The sequence below is a fragment of the Pleurodeles waltl genome, chromosome 7 (genome assembly GCF_031143425.1).
Source record: "Pleurodeles waltl isolate 20211129_DDA chromosome 7, aPleWal1.hap1.20221129, whole genome shotgun sequence".
NCBI lineage: Eukaryota > Metazoa > Chordata > Amphibia > Caudata > Salamandridae > Pleurodeles > Pleurodeles waltl.
The window spans coordinates 1,440,548,058-1,440,561,674 of NC_090446.1; the positions used below are offsets into that span (position 1 = coordinate 1,440,548,058).

The 13,617-nt window shown below is 48.9% G+C and overlaps 1 protein-coding gene across 4 annotated transcripts in view; it reads right to left on the bottom strand.

Annotated features, from left to right (window-relative positions):
• LOC138246456 (uncharacterized) overlaps positions 1-12,348 on the bottom strand; it is a 420,592-nt gene extending 408,244 nt beyond the window's left edge. For all 4 annotated transcript variants that reach the window (XM_069201077.1, XM_069201078.1, XM_069201079.1 and 1 more), the window contains exon 1: positions 11,991-12,348. The gene's annotated coding sequence lies outside the window, so the exon portion shown is untranslated. The remainder of the gene's footprint in view (positions 1-11,990) is intronic.
• Between the last annotated feature and the right edge of the window lie 1,269 nt (positions 12,349-13,617).

The window sequence follows — 13,617 nt, forward strand, 5'->3', positions numbered from 1 at the left end:
TAAGTTCGTAGTTGTATGTGGTGGGAAGTCAATTAAGTAATAACAATTAACTCCTAATTGTTAATTAACTATTGACTTGATTTTTAATTACGTACTTAATGATCTACTTATTTTAGTTATATTTCAGCTGCGGCTGATGGGTTTGCAGAGGTCTAAGGTGTGAAGTAAATTAAATAATAATGAATTACCTATTATTATTATTTGTTAATGTAACCCTGCACCTGTTCTCCACAAGCCTTTTCATGGAGGTGAAAACTCCATGAAAAGGCTGGCAGTAGAACCAGGTTGGAATCAGCAGGTAAGCGCCGCCCTGGGTGATTTCAACCTGCACCACCATCAGCCCGTCTGGCGGGGTAGTGGTAGGTTGGAGGGTCGGCCCGCCAACCTCATAATGTGGCAGTCGGACAACCGTGGCGGTCCGACAGCCACCGCAACATTGGCGGTCCAAGGACCACCAATGTTGTAATCAGCCCTTATGTCTCAGTGTGGGAGTATGAGGACAATGTCGCTCAGCTGGGTACTTAGAGCCGAGCCAGTCAGGTTCAGATGGTGAGATCCTCTATTACATGCGGCCCAGGATGTTAAACAAGGATGGCGGTATTTCACTTTGAAAACAAATGCAAAATGTATAAATATTGGGATTGCAGGAGATTGGGGATCATTGGGACCACTTGCTAAATAATGCGGTATGGAATATGCAATAATATGAATAATTATTCTTTTAAACTTTTAAGTTTATTTTATTTTTGCAACAATGCTTATATTTTGTTTGCATGTGTATGTTTTCACTTTCTATCCACGCATATGCTTTGACCTTGATAAAAAACTATTGTTGAGCAAGAGGTTTGGAAACAAGCCTAAACAAGCCTGAATAGACCTATGACAATGGTCATGGGCGTATTACACGGTGCGGTTGTACAACCACAGCATATTATACACTAAAATCCTCACATCAAAATGCAAGTGTCTGTCATCTGCCTTTGGCTGCCTACAATTGGAAGCTTCCCAAGACTCTTATTCAAGTCAGTGGAGTCACTGAGAGTGTCGATCGTGTCACTTGTCGCCTGAAAGCAAATATGAAATTGCATTTAGAAAGCTGAACAAAAGCCAGTTACACACAGTCAAACATGCTAGACTGCTAGACGCTCAGCTGTAAATGTAGTAAATAAGTAAAACATGTTACCAGGGCAGGTGGGTTATATTATTGAACAAGCTTGTAAACTCACTTAATGATTTAAGTGCCTGTTGCAAACATTTATGTCGCAGAGTCAGGGCGCAGTTTGGAGTCTGCAGGGCCAACTCCGACTTTTATCCTTTTAAGACTTTTAAAATGGGTACCATTGTGTTAGATAATAACAAGATACATTTAGTTTGTGTTGCACGTTCTATAGATGACCGATATTAGGTCAAGTGTAGTAGCCTGCAGCCACAGTAACAGCAGTCACATCATTAGCAAGAAAGAAGATTGGTGAAATGTGGGCTGATTTCACTACTGCTCCCTAAAAAACAATGATTAGTATAATTGTGCTCCTAGTGCTCCCTGCCCAACGTCCCTTCAAACGTTTCCTTTAAAATTGTATGAAACACATTACACATCAGAGCTTTTGAGTATTGCTTGTACAGGGTTTTCAAGCCGAAAGAAAAGTTAATTGGTGATATGAAGCCCTTTTGCCTCTCTTCTTGTCATTAAAGAGAAGAGAAAAATGTGCTTGTACATCGGGAAAGGTGAACATGAAACTTTTTATTGGCACTGGATGTCACCAAGTTGTCTTGCCCCCTTTACCCCCGACTCCCCTTTTGTTGCAGAAGGTATTACTAGAGTTGCCTGTAACCCAGCACATTACGTACCTGCTGAAGGAGAACGTCCTTTAAGTCAGTAGCACTTTTATCTTGAGCATAATTGGCCATACCTGGGGTGCAGATAGCCCCTTAATCCCTCGAACCCGGTGCACAGCACCTGCTTCACCATTGATAGCTAAGCCCCTGTATGAAAAGCATATCTGTTGGCAATCCAACCAGAATGTGCAGAGCAGCAACGTGTTTTCCCATTGTGCCAGGGCTTCGCGGTGTTGGTTAAGATAATAGAATTTACACTAATAAAGCCCGGGGGCATAGCTTCAGGGATGGTATTTGGTCTGTGATATGCCTGCCAATATGTGCACAATTAGCTTGGTACTTGGGTCTGGGAGCACTGAGTCAGGTCTGATTTGTCTGTGTTGGTTTTTGTCATCATGCTGATTTCACTAAGAGGTTTTAACTTGTTCACTTTTGAATCAGGAGCTTAAATATATATAGTGACTGGTTTACCAAACAAAGTAGCAAATCTGCACTTGTAGAAGTATTCCTTTAACCCGTTTTGTGGGTCAGATGGCTGGGAGCCACTCAATGCTGCAGTGGGCATGTTCGTAGCACAGCACCCAGCTGTCACGCTCCCACCCAGGGGTGAAGCGCTGGTGCTTCCAACGTGTGCTACCCCTCTGAACCTGCCCACTACAAGGGATGGCAGCGACCACTTCCATCCTCACCCCCTTAGCACTCTGGGGATGCCAGCACGCATGGCAGGCCATCATCAAAACTCACTGGGAGCACGCTGGAAGTCATTTGCTTCCAGTGTGGTCGGAGGAAAAGGTAAGTATTTTCCTCCAGGGAGGGTTTGTGGTAGACAAAGAGACATCAGGGGAAAGGAAAGGTTTTTCATTTCCACTGATGTCACTTTGAAGTGCATTCCTGCTGCACAATTGTGCACGGGCCACAATCGTGGAGCATGAATGCCCACTACTAGGCATTTCTTTTGTTTTCTGATCTTATTGTCTGGGGAGTGGCCCATTGGGCAAGAGTCGCTCCTCTTTTGGGGGACAATCTTTAGACCATTTCTCCCCCCCTAGGGGGCAGGTCGGCCGTATGTTTTTGGCCCATCTGCCGCCAAAGGGGGCAGAAGCCACTAGACACCCAAGATTTCAGAATTTCTTTTGCTTGTAGATCTTGTTGTTTGGAGCAACCCCTTAGGCAAGGGTTGCTCCCCTTTTTGGTGCCAAACTTTAAGCTGTTTTCGCCCCCCTTGAGGGCAGATCAGCCATATGTTTTAGGACCAACTGCCTCTAACACCCGCTCCGCACGCAAACACGCCATCTAACTCTGGGACCTGCTCAACACTTCCACCCCAGACATCGCCATAGCCATTCTGGATGGCTACAAGATCACCTGCAGGGATCTCACCAACGGAGTCGAAGGCGGAATCGCCATTGTCCACAAGAACACCATCAGGGTCACGACCTGTGCCGACGACACCCTCAGCACCGGCGAACACCTGCACTTCCAGATCCACACCAACCCCAACACCACCCTCAGAGGAACCCTCATCTACAGACCCCCCGGACCACGGCCTCAGTTCTGCGACTCCATCACCGACCTCGTCAGCAGGCACGCCCTGGCCTCCGCCGACTACATCCTCCTCGGCGACCTGAACTTTCACCTAGAGAATAACAACGACCCCAACTCCACCACCCTAATTGACAACCTCGCCACCCTCGGACTCAGACAACTCGTCACTACTCCAACACACTCCGCTGGCCAACCGCTGGACGCTGTCTTCTCCGCCAGCCCCCACGTCACCTTCAGCCACACCACCGAACTCCCATGGACCGACCACCGCTGCATCCACTTCACCTTCCTGAAACCCACCATGCACCACCGCACCCAAACAGATCCCCCACCGCAACTGGAGAAAAATCAGCCAAGACCAGCTGATCACCAGCCTCGCCCGGAAACCACCCACCGAACCCACCAATCCCGACCTCGCTGCTTGCAACCTCTGCCGCTGGATCGATGACTGCGCCAACACACTCGCCCGCTCAATAAACCTTCCAACAGAGGCGCCAACAAGAGAGCCAGATGGTTCACGTCGGACCTTCGAGCCTCCAAGCAAACCTGCCGGAAACTGGAGAGAAAGTGGCTCCTCGATCAGACACTGGACAACCATGTCGCATTCAAGAACGCCATCCGCAATCACCATCACCTCATCAGATCTGCCAAAAAAAACTCCTTCAAAGACCGCCTGGACAACAACGCACACAACAGCAAGGAGCTCTTCAACATCGTGACTGAACTCTCCAACCACAGCTCCAGCGCAAACAACATCCCACCTTCACAGGACCTGTGCAACTCCCTCGCTGCCTTCTTCCACCACAAAATCACAGACATCCACAACAGCTTCAACAGCCAGACCACCCAGCCAATCACTGACTCTTCAGACTCTCCACCCACCTTCAACTACGACCCCCTGCTCGTCTGGGCCAATGTGAATGAAAACGACACAATCAAAACCATGAGCACGATCCACTCCGTCAGACCCATGCCCACACCACATCTTTAACAAAGCAACCGCCACCATCGCACCCCACCTTCGCAAAGTCATCAACATCTCCTTCGAGACCGCGACCTACCCCGAGAGCTGGAAGCATGCTGAGATCAAACCCCTACTCAAGTAACCCATGGCAGACCCGAGAGACCTCAAGAACTTCCGTCCCATCTCTCAGTTCCCATTCCCGGCCACAGTCATCGAGAAGATCGTCAACAGACAACTGACCCACTACCTCAAAGAAATCAACATCCTGGATCCATCCCAGTCAGGGTTCCGCAGCAACCACAGTACCGAAACCGCCCTCATTGCTGCCACTGACGACATCAGGGCCCTGCTTGACAACAGCGAAACTACGGCCCTCATCCTCCTGGACCTCTCGGCCGCCTTCGACACCGTCTGCCACCGCATCCTACTCACACGCCTCCACAACGCAGGGGTCCGGGACAAAGCTCTAGAGTGGACCACCTCCTTCCTCTCCCACAGAACCCAGAGTGTCCGCCTCCTCCCTTTCCGCTCCGAAGCCTCCAAGATCATCTGCGGTGTTCCCCAAGGATCGTCCCTCAGCCCTACACTATTCAACGCTCGCCCTCGTCACCCGGCTACACAACCTCAACATCATCTCCTACGCGGACGACACCCAACTAATCCTCTCCTTCACCAAGGACCCCCTCACTGCCAAATACAACCTCCACGAAGGAATGAAGGCTGTCGCCGAATGGATGAGGAACAGCAAACTGAAGTTGAACTCAGATAAGACAGAGGTCCTGATCCTCTGCGCCAACCCTTCAGCCTGGGACGACCCCTGGTGGCCGACCGCTCTGGGAGCAGCCCCAACACCCACCAACCAAGCACGCAACCTGGGCGTCATCCTCGACTCAACACTCTCCATGACCAAGCAAGTCAGCGCCGTCTCCTCATCCTGCTTCAACACCCTCTGCATGCTCCACAAGATCTACAGATGGATCCCCAGAGATACAAGAAGAACAGTCACCAAAACCCTTGTCAGCAGCAAACTTGACTAAGGAAACGCCCTCTACTTAGGAGCCCCGGCCTAACTCCTCAAACGACTGCAACGCATACAAAACGCCTCTGCACGCCTGATCCTCAATGCCCACCGCCACAGCCACATCACTCCCCTTCTAAGAGACCTACACTGGCTCCCCGTCAACAAAAGCATAACCTTCAAGCTCCTCACCCACGCACATAAGGCCCTCCACAACACCGGTCCAGCCTACCTCAACTGACGACTCACCTTCTGCACCCCATCCCGCCAACTCCGCTCAGCCGACCTTGCCCTCGCCACCGTCCCCTGCAGCCGAAGAACGACTACCGGAGGCAGATCCTTCTCCCACCTCGCCACCAAGACCTGGAACACCCTTCCCTTGCCCCTACAACAGACCAAAGACCTAGTGACTTTCAGGAAGCAACTCAAGACCTGGCTGTTCGAGCAGTAGCAGCACCTCCCCCCCCAGCGCCTTGAGACCCTCACGGGTGGTAGTGCACTCTACAAATACACTGATTGATTGATTGGTAGCCACTAGACACCAGGGATTTAATTTTCGTGCAGATCTTGTTGTTTCGGAATGGACTCTTGGGCAAGGGTTGCTCCCCTTTTGGGAGTGATTATTTTTGCTGTCTCTGCCACTCAGGGGCAGATCAGCCATATGTTTTAGGCCTATCTTCCCCAAGGAGGTATAAACCACTAGACATTTTTAGTCACTGTGATTCTTGTTTGGAGAGCACCAAGTTTTTGTGTGTGTGGACTGGAGTTCGGCTGAGGGGCTACATGCACTGGTATTTGGCTGGCTGTGTGTGCACTGATATTTGCCTAGTAGTGTGTGTGGACTGGCTCTCAGCTGGCGTTGTATGTGGATTGGTACATGGGTGACGGTGAGTGTTGACTGGCTTCTGGCTGGTGATGTGTGTGGCTGGCATTCAGATTGTCATAGAGTTTTATCATGTTAACTGATTTATTTTTTGTCATCACATTTGTGATCATAATATTTTATTTCTCCTTTTTATTCTAGTGCAAAGCTTTTGATTTCCTTTGCTGTGACTCCTGCTTGAGGTTTTGGCACTGGTAGATCTGCGGTTGTGTAGTTGCATGTGTTTAGTAAGAACATATTTTATACTGTTTACCCCAAATGAGTATCATTGCCATGCATGGATGAGTTTTTTGTAATTGGTGTAATAATAGCAGCACATTTAGCTTCTGTTTTGTATGTGAAACTTTCCTTTGAGTTGTGCGTGGTGTGTATTGTATTGTCTTGTGTGCAATTTTATTTTGTTTTTTGTTTTTCCTTTCTAGTGGGATATTGCGGGTGCTTGCTGTCTCTGTGCAGAGAAGGTGCAAGTGATCCTGAGTCTAGCTGTCTCTGGAAAATGAGTGGTATCAGGTTCAAGTCTATAGGATTTTTTGTGCATTGTATTGCTTGACTTTCCCTTGAGCTTACTATATGGAAGTGGCTTTACTTTCTGTATGATAAAGCCACACTTTGGGCCTGATTATGAGTCTGGTGGTCTGAAAACCACCAGACTTGCGGTGGCCGTCGGACCGCTGCAGCTGTGGTGGTCCAACCACCACATTATGACCCCAAGTGTCAGACCACGAAAAGACTGCTGTCTCTGACAGGATCTCAGATCCCGATAGGCTAACCGCCATCTTGGTTGTATTCAGCCAGGGCAGCCCTCAAGTCAGTGCTGCCTGGCTGATTACAACTATGTTCTCCACCAGGCTTTTCATGGCAGTCTGATTGCTACGAAAAGGCTGGTGAAGAACAAGTGCAAGGGACCTCAGGGGGATCTGCACTGCCCATGTCATGGGCACTGCATGGATCCCATGCCCAGTGCCCTTGAAATGTGCACTGTCTGCTGTGCAGACAGTGTGCATTTCAAGAGTGCAGGTGCACCCTGTGTGCAGCATTGCAGCTGGCTCAGTTATGAGCTGGGAACAATGCTGCCACAACTTTCCCACTGGGCTGACCGGAGGGAACCCTTGTCAAGGCATTGCAAACCATTGTTTTTACCCACTGTGCCACTCTAAAAAGAAAGGGCTTGATTTAGAATTTGGCAGATGGAGTAAAGACAGAGAGTGTAGCTGTTGACTATGGCTACCTACCTTTACTCCACCCACTAAATTTAAGATTAAGACCTGCCCACATCTCTATACATCGTCATGAACCTATATAATAGTGGTTCATGTCAATGTAGGCAAAGTTTGATGGGTGTCTCTGTGAAACATGACAGCTGGCTGTCAAACATTTCCATTCTCTGCTGGGGAGGGGCTAATGCAGCATTTGAATTATGAGAAACAGTGTGAACTGGCCCTAACAGCCATTAAGGTAGGAGAAAAAAACAGTGCACAGCCGGCCTCAGCCACTGGGCCTTGGCCACCGGCTGAATGCCCACCTTCCCAATCTGACCCTGACGCGGGGTCAGAGCAGGCAAATGTAAGGGAAGGGCACTAGAACCCTGCTGGTTAACCAATGACCATATGATCACTTCCAAGTGTGAAGGAGGAGGACTCACGTGGGAAACAAGGGTTGTAGAAGGGCGATTTGGGAAGGCTAAGGCATGCTGTATTGACCTGCATAAAAGATAATTGAATTTTTACCTTATCGTAAAGCATCTGATCCTTAGTCTAATATACAACACCCGAGTATGGGCCTCCTTAAATTTGTCCTGGCTTGGCTATTATAGCTCAGGAAAACAAAAGGAAACTTATACTTGACAAGTCTCCATGTACTTTCAATATGGCAATACTGTAAAGAAATGGCTCCCTGTTGCAGTTACCCCCCACTTTTTGCCTGATACTGATGCTGACTTGACTGAGAAGTGTGCTGGGACCCTGCTAACCAGGCCCCAGCACCAGTGTTCTTTCACCTAAAATGTACCATTGTTTCCACAATTGGCACAACACTGGCACCAAGGTAAGTCCCTTGTAACTGGTACCCCTGGTACCAAGGGCCCTGATGCCAGGGAAGGTCTCTAAGGGCTGCAGCATGTCTTATGCCACCCTAGGGACCCCTCACTCAGCACAGACACACTGCTTGCCAGCTTGTGTGTGCTGATGGGGAGAAAATGACTAAGTCGACATGGCACTCCCCTCAGGGTGCCATGCCAACCTCCCACTGCCTGTGGCATAGGTAAGTCACCCCTCTAGTAGGCCTTACAGCCCTAAGGCAGGGTGCACTATACCACAGGTGAGGGCATATGTGCATGAGCACTATGCCCCTACAGTGTCTAAGCAAAACCTTAGACATTGTAAGTGCAGGGTAGCCATAAGAGTATATGGGCTGGGAGTCTGTCAAAAACGAACTCCACAGCTCCATAATGGCTACACTGAATACTGGGAAGTTTAGTATCAAACTTCTCAGAATAATAAACCCACACTGATGCCAGTGTTGGATTTATTTAAAAAATGCACACAGAGGGCATCTTAGAGATACCCCCTGTATTTTACCCAATTGTTCAGTGCAGGACTGACTGGTCTGTGCCAGCCTGCTGCTGAGAGACGAGTGTCTGACCTCATGCGGTGAGAGCCTTTGTGCTCTCTGAGGACAGAAACAAAGCCTGCTCTGGGTGGAGGTGCTTCACACCTCCCCCCTGCAGGAACTGTAACACCTAGCAGTGAGCTTCAAAGGCTCAAGCTTCGTGTTACAATGCCCCAGGGCACTCCAGCTAGTGGAGATGCCCGCCTCCTGGACCCAGCCCCCACTTTTGGCGGCAAGTCCAGGAGAGATAATGAGAAAAACAAGGAGGAGTCACTGGTCCGTCAGGACAGCCCCTAAGGTGTCCTGAGCTGAGGTGACTCTGACTTTTAGAAATCCTCCATCTTGTAGAAGGAGGATTCCCCCAATAGGGATAGGAATGTGACCCCCTCCCCTTGGGAGGAGGCACAAAGAGGGTGTACCCACCCTCAGGGCTAGTAGCCATTGGCTACTAACCCCCCCAGACCTAAACACGCCCTTAAATTTAGTATTTAAGGGCTTCCCTGAACCTAAGAATTTAGATTCCTGCAACAACAACAAGAAGGACTGCCTAGCTGAAAACCCCTGCAGAGGAAGACCAGAAGACAACAACTGCCTTGGCTCCAGAAACTCACCGGCCTGTCTCCTGCCTTCCAAAGAACTCTGCTCCAGCGACGCCTTCCAAAGGGACCAGCGACCTCTGAATCTTCTGAGGACTGCCCGGCTTCGAAAAAGACAAGAAACTCCCGAGGACAGCGGACCTGCTCCAAAAAGACTGCAACTTTGTTTCAAGAAGCAGCTTTAAAGAACCCTGCAACTCCCCGCAAGAAGCGTGAGACTTGCAACACTGCACCCGGCGACCCCGACTCGGCTGGTGGAGAACCAACACCTCAGGGAGGACCCCCGGATTACTCTACGTCTGTGAGTACCAAAACCTGTCCCCCCTGAGCCCCCACAGCGCAGCCTGCAGAGGGAATCCCGAGGCTTCCCCTGACCGCGACTCTCTGAACCCTAAGTCCCGACGCCTGGAAAAGACCCTGCACCCGCAGCCCCCAGGACCTGAAGGACCGGACTTTCACTGCAGAAGTGACCCCCAGGAGTCCCTCTCCCTTGCCCAAGTGGAGGTTTCCCCGAGGAAGCCCCCCCTTGCCTGCCTGCAGCGCTGAAGAGATCCCTTGATCTCTCATTGACTAACATTGCAAACCCGACGCTTGTTTCTACACTGCACCCGGCCGCCCCCGCGCTGCTGAGGGTGAAATTTCTGTGTGGGCTTGTGTCCCCCCCGGTGCCCTACAAAACCCCCCTGGTCTGCCCTCCGAAGACGCGGGTACTTACCTGCAAGCAGACCGGAACCGGGGCACCCCCTTCTCTCCATTCTAGCCTATGCGTTTTGGGCACCACTTTGAACTCTGCACCTGACCGGCCCTGAGCTGCTGGTGTGGTGACTTTGGGGTTGCTCTGAACCCCCAACGGTGGGCTACCTTGGACCAAGAACTGAACCCTGTAAGTGTCTTACTTACCTGGTAAAACTAACAAAAACTTACCTCCCCCAGGAACTGTGAAAATTGTACTGTGTCCACTTTTAAAGTAGCTATTTGTGAATAACTTGAAAAGTATACATGCAATTGAAATGATTCAAAGTTCCTAATGTACTTACCTGCAATACCTTTCAAACAAGATATTACATGTTAAATTTGAACCTGTGGTTCTTAAAATAAACTAAGAAAAGATATTTTTCTATACATAACCTATTGGCTGGATTTGTCTCTGAGTGTGTGTACCTCATTTATTGTCTATGTGTATGTACAACAAATGCTTAACACTACTCCTTGGATAAGCCTACTGCTCGACCACACTACCACAAAATAGAGCATTAGTATTATCTCTTTTTACCACTATTTTACCTCTAAGGGGAACCCTTGGACTCTGTGCATGCTATTCCTTACTTTGAAATAGCACATACAGAGCCAACTTCCTACAAATACTACTTTTTTTTTTTTTACATAATCATGGACCTGGTGTACTAAGCATTTTAACAGTCACAAATGATCCGAAGCACTGTTATTTTAGCAGTCAAAAAGGCTGTTCCAGCTCCTAAAATAGAATTCCAAATGGATACCAGCTGGAAAGAGTGTATTGTACAAGTCCCTTCCAAATACTGACTCATTATATAATAGAAGGTAATGGACCACTTTCCCTCTTTAAATGCAAAAAATAAGTTTGTTAGGGACCACTACCTACTCTTAAGCAAAAAAAAATAAGCATCTCTTTTCACCGTCCCATTCATGTTTACTTTAAAGAAAATGGGCTGCATTAAAAAAAAATGCTTTATTGAAAAGCAATCACAGACATTGTGGTCTGCTGACCCAAGCAGGCCACCATCCCTGTGATGGCCATTCTCAGAGAGTCTCAGTTAGTGACCTACCCTGTTCATATGTGTGGGGTAGGTCAGATTCCCACCCACTACGATTTGAATTTTTAAGAACTGTCCCATTAGTACATAGGCCCACTCTTCAAAATCTTTACTGGTTGCAAAAATACTGGTCGCAGGTTGTGACCAGTATTCTGTAACCAGATATTAGTGTGTCTGGCCCCAGGAGAGGTTTTTGGTTGTTCAGCAAATGCAAAGGTTGCAGGAGAATCAGGTATAAAGTTTCTAGTGAATATTAGCTCTCTCACTTAGAGCAATAGAACTAAGGCGCAAATTAATTATACTAAAAAAATGTATATCACTCTGGGTATTTGAGCTAGGGAGCTAATGAGGCCCTGCCGCACCCCCCCCCCCCCCCCCTTCCTATCTGGTGAAAGAGGTATAGAGATCGCTAGCAGTAGTGCCTAATTGTCCACATCGGGGCTTAACCAGAAAGTTAGGCACAGATTTTGGATGTATTTGTAAACCCATAGGACTCCATTGCCGACCACCTGTCCTACCTTACGTTTTAAGGCATAGGCACAATGGGGAATTGGCCAGGGTCGTCCCAATGGGGATCCTGAGAAAGGGAACTTTTTTCTTTCTCTCACATCTGTCTCTTTTTTGTCAGCCCGCAATGTATTGTATAATAATATTGTTTGGTATCACGGGGCTTGAATTCACAGAAAATGGGTAGTACAATACACAGTTGCAGTTGTTCAACCAACAAATTCCGTAAAATGACACTGACCTGCCTGGCGAGTGCGACGCTTTCTGGGAGCAGCGGTGTATCTCGGACGTGGGCGCACGTGGCTAAGTTCAGATCCTGTCACCGTATCCTAGAAATACACCGGGCGAGATGGCCGCCCAGCACCGGCACCACACAAGGGAGCCGCCAGGTAATCTCCCCGCGGGGAGAGATAGAAGGAGGCACGGACTCTCAACGGAAGTGAGGAAGATGTAGGAACAGCCCCAGGGGCAGCTTCAGTCCTCCGGGGTAAGCGTCCCCTTGAATCTCGGTCCCTTACTTTCAGCGCAGAAGCAGAGAAGATGCGATGCATAAAGTTAACTGCGCGCACTGCGGCAGGACCGTCGGGCTTTGTACCTGCTACAAGTAATGAGCTAGTGCTCTTGAAGGGTTGGGCTTGGAACATCAGGTGATGCGCCCTGCCTTCCAAGGCACAGCCTTATCTTTCCAAAGGTATGAGCTGCCACCTGGAGCCCTAGTGTAGCGCAGGTTTCGGATAATGTACAAGCTTCGGCCACTAGATGGCGCTACTGTCACGTTTGCACAGACTTGTCTGCAACAGACGACTGCCGGTTCTCAGTGTCTGACTCAGCAGACCTAGCACGACCTCGCCCAAGCGCACCGGGAAAATACACGGAATAAATGACAAGGTGTCGCGTGCCAGGGTTGCCGATTCTGGAAGTGGAGGAAACGGTTAAAGCTTCGCCTGGGTACAGCATCCTCAGATTTGGGTCCGATTACGTGATTTACCACTACCACCTCAAATAATAGGCCAAAAACTCTATTGCAAGTTTAAATTAGAATAATATGTCACGAAACGTAAATGTGTAAAACAAGAAACAAAACGCAGTTAGAGATTAATTCGAACCATTGAAAACAGATGTCAATGGATTTGCTCTTTTGCCAGTTTTATATAGCGCGACCTCGAGCCCAAGTCATTGGAGCAGCGTGATAACCGGTTAAGTTAGGGCAGACTGATTTTTGGCAGACAAGCATCGACATGCGTAGAATTACATAATGTCGAGTGACGCCGCGACTCGAAGAGGTTTCCCCCGTTCCAGAGCCATCAGCTCTGGCCTTTACGTCACAACCTATGTAGTGCTTCTACGGATAGCGCGCCACTACATGGGAGTGAGAGCTCAGAGCTCTCAGCTGCTGTTGTTACGCCGATGCATGAAGTGAGGGCATGGCTGTCTCTGGGACTATCGGGACGGGGCCTGACTCCTGAATTTGGGATATGGGAGGGCCATTAAAACTAACGGGTAGGCCATAAAGTTGGGTGAGCTGCCTACCAAATCCCCTAATGGGCTCTGTCTACTAGCTTTAGCTGTGTGTTTCCAGTGGTTTTAAAATACGGGATTTATCTTTTCTGCACTTTCCAACCCAGCTTCCTTTCTCCCTGTCTTGCCCTCCTCTTTCCCGACTTCACTCTCTGTTATCTCCGCTTCACTTTGCTGTCACGCTTCCCTCACCCTCAACTTTCTCCTCACACCTCACTCTCTTCTATTTTCACGTCAGTGCTTAATTTGTAAATAAAAACGTGCTGGTGCCCAAAGCCCTCCTCTTAAACACGCGGCTGCTGCAATTAAATGTGGGAACACGGAATACTGAGGCAGCGTAATGCAATCCA